Source organism: Morone saxatilis, unplaced genomic scaffold (assembly GCF_004916995.1).
Source record: "Morone saxatilis isolate NCDOM2014 unplaced genomic scaffold, NCSU_SB_2.0 Contig15, whole genome shotgun sequence".
In the NCBI taxonomy this organism is placed as follows: Eukaryota; Metazoa; Chordata; class Actinopteri; family Moronidae; genus Morone; species Morone saxatilis.
This window is the reverse complement of record NW_023339707.1, coordinates 7,359,940-7,368,572: the sequence shown is the minus strand read 5'-3', so window position 1 is coordinate 7,368,572 and position 8,633 is coordinate 7,359,940. Positions and strand designations below refer to the sequence as shown.

At 42.1% G+C, this 8,633-nt stretch overlaps 1 protein-coding gene across 1 annotated transcript in view; it reads left to right on the top strand.

Moving 5' to 3' along the window:
* The window catches only part of LOC118324240 (protein SOGA1-like), a 102,420-nt gene that overhangs the window by 57,838 nt on the left and 35,949 nt on the right, over positions 1 to 8,633 (top strand).

The window sequence follows — 8,633 nt, the reverse complement described above, 5'->3', positions numbered from 1 at the left end:
GTGTGTGTGTATGTGTGTCTCTATTGCTGCATGCACTTCAAATAAGTCAATTTTCTTCCCAGACACCCACACTCTCTTCATGTGTACACACACTTTCTCTCTGGCAATCTGATCTAATTTTTGCCCTCAGAGGAAAAACATAAAATGCTCTAGTATTATAGCGCCTAAAAAAGTCCCTCTAAAGTCCCTAAAATAAAAATAAAAACCATGTGACCTAAAAGTTTGACATTGCAGTGTGTTAATGGACTGTAAGGGGGCACACAGTAGCTCACCTGGCCTTACGGCAGCGGCCTGGGTTCAGTTCCATTTCACTGCATGTCTTCCACCTCTCTCTCTCCCCTTTCCTGTCTATCTTCACCTGTCCTATCAAATAAAGGCATAAAAATAAAGTATCCCAACTACTTACTAACCTGTATCTTTAGATGCTTTTTTCTTCAAATTGTCTCATCTAACCCTTGGAAAGAAAAGTTAACGTATTTCCCTAAATGTCGACCTATTCCATGAACTGTTTGAGCCACGCAGCAGCCATAGAAGAACAGAAAGTCCGCTTAAAACTCAGGAATATCATGAATAGGAACTCGCACAGTGCTTCACAAGACGATAAATATATTATAATAATAATATTAAATAATAAGACTAGTAAATAATACAATAAGTTCCTCAGCTTGTAAAGGTAAAAATAAAAAGACAGTACCAGACTCAGATAGACCCATACTCTCCTTCTCTCTGCTGTGTAGCTCTCAGGATTTCATGCCTGCTTGCTCAAAGTCACTGAGAGCAAATCTGATTTCTGTGCACCCTCTCCCATTCCCAGAGAGCAATCTCATCTGTTGTCAGTTAACCTGTGTGATGGGCCGTAACCTGACTAGGCTGTTAAAACCATTTCAATTCAGGAAACCATATCAGCACACTGTGAAAACTGTTTTGTACTTTGCTCCGGTCCGTCATGCAGACAGCAGTGGTGACATCTCAATCCAGCAGTCTTTAATATTTTTGTTAATGTATCGCTTACTCTTGTGGTGGCAGGACATAGTTTTCATCCCTCTGTGTCTATTTCAGCCATTAGAATGACTGGGGATGTCTTTATTGTAGGTTTCCACACTGTTTTCAGTGTATTTAAGTCCTCAGTTGCTCCCTCTAGCCTTGCAGAGGTCAGATTAGATTCCATAGCCAGAGTTTCAACATAAGTTTGGTCATGTTGCGTACATTTTCCTGTCCTTCTCTTGCCACAGTGTCAACATTTTTCACTCCTCTCTTCAAAACTTTCCTAATGTTCCTCGTGATGTTTCATCAGGTCTCTGGGTGTGTTTGATCCCGCCCTGCTCTGTAGTCCCGGTATCACGGCTGGTTGAGCTGCAGATCAGATTAGATCAGAAGGAGAAGAGTTCACACTGCTGTGCTTCCTCATCCATGACAGAGGAATGACAACATCTCTCTCTTTCACTCTTCCTTTTTTCTCGCACTGCCATCACTCGACCATCTCTTCCTTTTTCCCCCTTTCCACCCTGATCAGGGTTTTTTTTTCCATCCACCAGTTCAGTCAGGATTACTGTGGAATATATTGAAATGTTACCTGAAAAAACCTGTGTTGCTGCTGCTGGAAACGCAGAGGACACAGTCAGAAGCTGTTAAATATGTTATCAGATAACATGGGACTCAACCTGTTATCTTATCTGCAGTGTAACTGTAGACCTGCAGGCTCAGAAACATGAGAACCAGGCTCTGGTCATGGTGTGTGAGTGTGTGTGAGTGTGTGTGAGTGTGTGTACGTGTGTGTACGTGTGTGTACGTGTGTGTACATAATCAATAATGTCCACGCATACATTTGTAAAATTAAGAATTAAGAGTGCACAGTAAAGTAAAGAACAATAAAGTTGCTTCCTAGAAATAGAACTGGCCCATGTGAGGAAAAGACATATGTGTGTTTCACAGACGCTTGATCTGAAGGAAAATATATTTATAGATGTGCAGTATTCATCGAGTCAAACTTTGGTATAAAATATTAGCCAGGCGAATACTTTTTTCCCAGCCTCAGGCAGTGCTTCCCCAGTTTGTTAAATGGACAGTTGTGGATGCTGTTTGCTGGCTAATGCAACTTGTAATTGGAGGCAACTCAGACACATTTCAAGCTGATGATTATCAGTTTAGGCAAGTGTTTGACAAACTGACTCAGCATTTTGTGGTTCATGCTCTTCAGGTATCTAATTGCTGTTTTATGCTGCTATTTGGTATTTTACAGTCTGTAATCAGTCAGGGCGAGTCAGTGGCGGTTCAGACAGCTGACGGACAACCCAGGCAACTTGTGAGCAGTTTAGTGAAGTTTAGGCAACTAAGACAAGACCTGAATGGAATTTTTACACAGCAGACATTTTGACTTATAGACGACTAATATATGACTAAAAGCAAAAACAGTGTTACTAAGTGTAACTAAGAACATTAACAATGGCTCTGTTATATTCAGGTATACTAAGTCATTATAGTAAGTTCCATCCAAATTTAGTGCAAATTTTTCCAGAAAATCTGAAAAAGAAAATTCTTTCTGTAATATTGACCACAAACTAGTAACTGTCCCAGATTAATAAGGACATTTGAGTCCAAAGGTCCAGTGTGTAACATTTAGGAGGATCGATTGGCAGAAATGGAATTTAATATTTATAGGTGCTTTGTTACCTTGATAGAGGCAAGCCGTTTCAGTTAGTTTCAATCTGCAGTAAAATCCTATACACTGCTCCTTTAACTGAATGAGTTGGAAAAATAAAATAAATAAGAGAAACGTTGGGTTTAAAATTGTGTATATATTTATTGCACTGATAATATCTTGGGGAGAAAAAAAACTGTTAAATTCTGTCCAAACATTCCTGTTATGTAACTGCATGAAAACAATATTATACAGGTGAAAACAGGTATGCTGTCTCTGCCCTAATTAGGGATGTAAGAGTATCTTTTTGGAGGAATTATTACATCACTTACCCTCCCAAAGTCACAATCTCCATAGGCTGAAAAGTGAGTAATTACACTTTAACACAAGTCTATTTTTATCCCACAAAAGGCTTTTGTGTTGCAAACTCGTTTGGCAAATCAGGCAACGTTTCCTCTTGCTGGCAGTTCAGGAATCACTCAAGGTGTGATATTCAGTGTTATGAGCTCCGTCTCAACAGTCTAGCATGAATTCATTTCCATCTTTCTCCATCAAATGGAAAAATGCAACTTAACGCTGCTCAGCTAAAAGCCTGATCCAATAGTCCCAACATCTGTTCAGCCTCCAGCCAAAATCAGTGGTTCCATTATCAGACAGGCTGATTGATCAGTGGGGTTTCGAGCCATTAATAGACTGTTTTAAGGATGATCTTGCTTAAAACTCAGGTAAGTGTATATGAATAGGAAGCTTCGCACAGTGTTCACAAGACGATTAAATTAGTATTTTTGATTGGTTTAATATGTGTTTGGTGGATGTTATGGTATAGATATTGGAAATATAATAAGACCATTATTATTGTATAATACAATAAGTTCTCAGCTTTGTATAAGGTAAAAATTTGAATTAAGAGCATGTAGCCAGGGACGGCAGTATAGACCCATTACTCTTTCGTTTCTTCTTGGGTGGGTGTGCTTGTGGTTTATTGGCTACTCAGGTTTTGCGGGATTGCCTTTGCTGGTCCAAAGTTATTCTGAGAGCAAATCTGATTTCTGTGCACCCCTCTTTTTCGGCATTCCAGAGATGCTTTCCTCAATCCTTGTGGTGTCAGTTAACTGTGTTGTGTGTGGGTCTCGTTTTATCCTTTGACTTAGTGGTCTTGGTTGTAGGACGCATTTTCAATTACAGTGAAGGGGGTGCGCGATAGTGTAGCTACATCTGTGAAATAACGTGTTTTTTGTTACTTTGTGCTGGTTGGCGTCATGTGGCAGGACAGCAGTTTGTGTGTATCTGGATTCTTGCAATTGCATAAGTCTAGTCTTGAGGTTTTGTTGTTTTATTTTTGTAATGTAATTGCGTAGCTTTCTTGTGTGGCAGGACATTTGGGTAGTTTGTGGAGGTCATTCGCTCATGTTGTTTAGTTCAGCCGATTGAGAGTGTGTGTACTTGTGGATGGTGTGCTTTGATTGATAGGTTTCCACATCGGTGTGGTGTTTCAGTTGTATTTTGGTGTGATAAGTCTTCAGTTGCCCCCTCTAGCGGTTGCAGAGGTCGAAGATTATTGGATGTTTCCGTAGTGGCGGAGGGTAGGGGTTTTTCAACCAGTGAAGTTGGATGAGGTCAGGTGTTTGCGTACATTTTTCCTGGTCTTTCAGTCGGTTGGGCCGGGACAGGTTGTCAGGATTCGGAGTGTTTCCGTCCTGCGTCTTCTAGAAGCTTTCCTAAAGGGTGTGTTTCTGTGATGTGGTGTTGTTTCAGGTCGGGTGTCTTTCTGTGTGTGTTTTGATCTGCCGCGCTGCCTCTGTTGAGTGCCGGTAAATTCTGTACTGTGCTGTTGAGCTGCAGATCAGAATTAATCAGAAAGGAGAAGAGTTTCACACTGCTTGGTGCTTCCATCATGCCATGTTGTTTTTGTACAGGAGGAAGGTGACACATCTGTTCTCTTTCACTGGTCTGTCCTTTGTTTTTCTCTGCTTACTGCCTTAGGCATTTTTTTGTTTTTGGGTTTGTTTTTGTGGTGTTTTGGGTGGTGGTTGATGGGGGTTGGTACGGTTTCGACCTATGGGTGTCTTTCGCGTTTTTGCCGCTCCTTTTCCACCTTCTGGAGTCAGGTGGTTGGTTTTTTGTTCCTATCCACGGGGGTGTTGTCAGTTCATGTTCCCTAGGATGAGTTGTTGATATTATATGGTAATATGTTGTCCATGGTGTGGAATAATATCCGTGGTTTTTTGTGTTCGGGAACGCAGAGTGACACTTGTTCAGTAAGCTGTTAATTATGTTATCAGATAGGGAAATGGTGACTCAACTGTTATCTGTATGCTGAGTGTAATGTTATTATTTTTTTGTCTAGCTTCCAGAAATCTATGAGGACGAGGCTTGTGTGGTCTGGTTGTTGTTGTGGATTGTGGTGTGTGAGTGGTTGTGTGGAGGTGTGTGTAGCGGTGTGTTTGGTATGTCGTGTGTTGGGACGTGTGTGTACATATATATGGCGGCGGGAGCGGCATACAGGTGGTTTTTGGTGAGAGAAGTTAATGGGTAATTAAGTGTGCAGCATTGTAAAGTGAATTGGTAGATTAATGAGAGGGATGGGTGACTTCTGAGGGATAATTTTGACTGGCGCATGTGTGATTGTGAAAGTACAGTATGGGTGTGTTTTTGGTTTTGACGAGACGTCTTGTGCATCTGAAAGGAGGTGGTATATATTATTAGTTTTAGGATAGGGGGCAGGGTGATTCATCGAGTCAATATACTTTGTGTGATTTAGGTGGTATAATAGTTAGCCTAGGGTCGTATACGTTGCGTTTTCCTCAGCCTCATGGCAGTGATTTCCCCAGTTTGTTAATGGATAGAGTGGTGCGATGTGGATGCTGTTTGCTGGCAAGTGCACTTGTGGTTAATGGAGGTCAGATCTGCTAGTTACATCGATTTTCAGCTGAAGTGATTAATCGAGGGTTGGTTTATGGTGCAAGGTTTTGGTTGTTATCATATATACTGAAGCATTTTTGTTGTGTTTATGGTTGCGCTGTCAGGTAGTTTTCTAATTTGTCTTTTGTTTTTATGCTGCTATTTGGTATTTGTACAGTCTGGTAATTTGTGCGAGTTTCGAGGCAGTCAGTGGCGGGTGGTCATGGGACAGGCTGACGTGACAACGCCAGGGCTAACTTTTGTGGTAGCAGTTTTTTTTAGTGATTTAGGCAAGGCTTTAAGATAGATGACCTGTGATATGGAATTTGTGTTACACCAGCAGACGAGGGTTTGAGCGTTTTATAGACGATATATGGGATTGTTAACCATTGAGTATCAAAGTGATAGATATCTATGTGTTCTACTAAGGTGTATGATAGAATCTTTAAGATTGGCTTCTGTTATTAATTCAGGTTATCTTGAATGTTGCGAGAATGTCATTAGATGGGGTTGGTGGAGTGTATATGGTTGCGCATCGCAATTGGGTTAGGTTTGCAATTTTTTATCCAAGAAAGGGTATTGATGATAAGGAAAGATTCTTTCTGTATATTTGATGTGTGATCCAAGACTAAACCTAGTAACGTGGGTCGCCAGGGAGGGAATTGGGGTAAGGACATTTGATGTATTGGTCCAAAGGTAGGTTTGGGTTGTAACATTGTGTAGGTAGGATGGGTGCGGGGTTGAGTTTGGGCAGAGAGTAAGTTGGTAGATAAGTGTAAAGCTGGTGGGTGGGTGTGACGCGGGTTGATGAGGTCTAGTGTAGCTGTTTTCATTAGTTCTATATGTTCTGCAGTAGATTCTCTATTTTACAGCTTGTGCTCTTTTTGACCTGAGGATGGGATTTGGGGAAAAATATATTAAGTGAGTAGTTAGGTGGTGGAGGGTGATGGAATCGGTTGGGGTTGTAAGAATTGGGGTATTTATTTGGTTAGTGGGTGTGGGTGCAGGCTTGATAATGAATCTTTGGGTGAGGAAATAGAACGTGTTGTTTGATAGTTAGTTTCTGTCGCGAGATGAAGGTTCCTGTTATTGGTAACTGTCTATTGAAACCAATATTATGGACATGGGTGTGTGTTGGATTTTGGGTGTGATATCTGAGGTATTGGTGTGGGAGTCTGTCTCTCTGCCTTAATGGTTAGGTTGGGATTGGTTAAGAGTATGTTGTTTTTGGGAATTATGGGTTTAACTTATGCTACTTTGTATCCGCTCTCCCCAATGATCACCAATGTCGTTCTCCATTTAGGTCGTTTGTATAAGTGGGGTAGTTCCTTTAGAGATCGGAGTCTATTTTATCCCACAAAAAGGTTTTGTTTGTTGCAAAACTCCTGTGGTTGGGTAATCGGTGAGGGCATCCTGTTTCCGGTCTTGCGTTGGCAGTTCAGGGTTGCACTGCCAAGGTTGTGATAATTCAGTGTTATGAGCTGCCGTCTCTAACAGTCTAGCTATGAAATTGCATTTCCTATCTTTTCTCCATCCCAAATGGAAAAATGCAACTTAACGCTGCTCCCCAGCTAAAAGCCCTGAATCCAACTAGTCCCAAACGATCTGTTCAGGCGCTCCAGCCAAAATCCAGTGGTTTCGCATTATCAGACAGGCCGATTGATCAGGTGGGGTTTTTCCGAGCCCAATTATAGACTGTTTGCATCCCCGGAAAACTGATGGTTAAAGTGGGTTAGGAGACTGGGGGAGGGAGGGAGGGAGGGATTTTAGGTGAGAGAGTGCGGAGAGAAGAGAGAGGGAAGGGACAGCGGGCGATGAAGAAATTAAGAAGGTCGTGAAAACAGGGGTGAGAGGGAGGGAAAGGGCAGAGAGGATGGAAGGGAGCAGAAAAGAGGTGAGGGTGAGGGAGGCAGGGATGATGGGGAGCTGACCTGACTTGTGGAAAGAAAAATCCTGAGCAAATAAGCCAGAATAGCCCTTCCAATGGTGCTGAACCCCACCTTTGGAATGAGAGGAGATTAATTTAGAAAATTCTATCATTGCTGGAAGGTTAAGTATTTGAAGCAATTACCTCTCAAAATCTGTCTCTGCCCCTCCTTTCTCCAACCCGTTTTCCCTTTCCCTTTCCCATCCCTCCATTTCTTTCTGTTTGGTTGTCGGTGGTTCGTTGCCAGAGAGAGTAAGCCTGCTTTCCATGGTAACGGACTGAGCAGATGAGGCTGAGCTACTTGGCCAGCTGGCAGCGTCCTGTCCTGACCTGTGTGTGTGGTGTGTGTGTGTGTGTGTGGTGCGTGTGTGTGTGTGTGTGTATTGTGTGTGTGGAGATTGGGTTCTTGGGCTCTAACAAGAGAAAGGAAGGATGATGATTTATGTTGAGTCTCAATGGCAGCTGGGCAGACCACTCGGATGAAGCAGTGTGTGTATGAGTATGTGTGTGAGCGGAGTTGCTTATTAGCAATGCACCCACGTCCTTTGGTCCATGTCAATTAAATGTCTCATATGTGCTTTTTTCTCTCTCCCAAAATCCGTCTCCCTTTCCTCCCTTCTCATTTAATCATTTCAATTGCAATTTTAATTCAATATGACGTTTATTGCAATGAATGTCAGGTGAACGATATTGCCGACAGTGTCAACAATTAATCCAGGCATAATGAGATGAGAATATCTCTCTCTGCCTTGTTCTTACACTTGAATTTAGCCTCCACGCCTCATATCTGTTTCCCCCCACACCTGCTTATCAGTGTCGGCGTGGTGATCAGAATTGGTGATATCAACCATCACCATAGCAATTATACCTGGTGCTGCAACACGAAGGCGAGAGGGACTGTATCATAATGAATTCTACTGAACGCGGTTATAAATAAACATAAACAAAACAGGCAGTCCTCAAAGGAGGAAGTTTGAAAAAAATGTTGGGGAAAGATTATGGTTTGGGAAATAGGCTAGATTTAGTTTCATGCTGAGAGCAGATGAGAAGATGGATGACTGCTCTCATATCTGCTGTATATCCATATCCATGTAACATAGGCAAGCCTAGGGTCAGAAGACTCATGCAGCCTTTGAGCATAGAGTCACCCCTCAAGGTGATGAAACC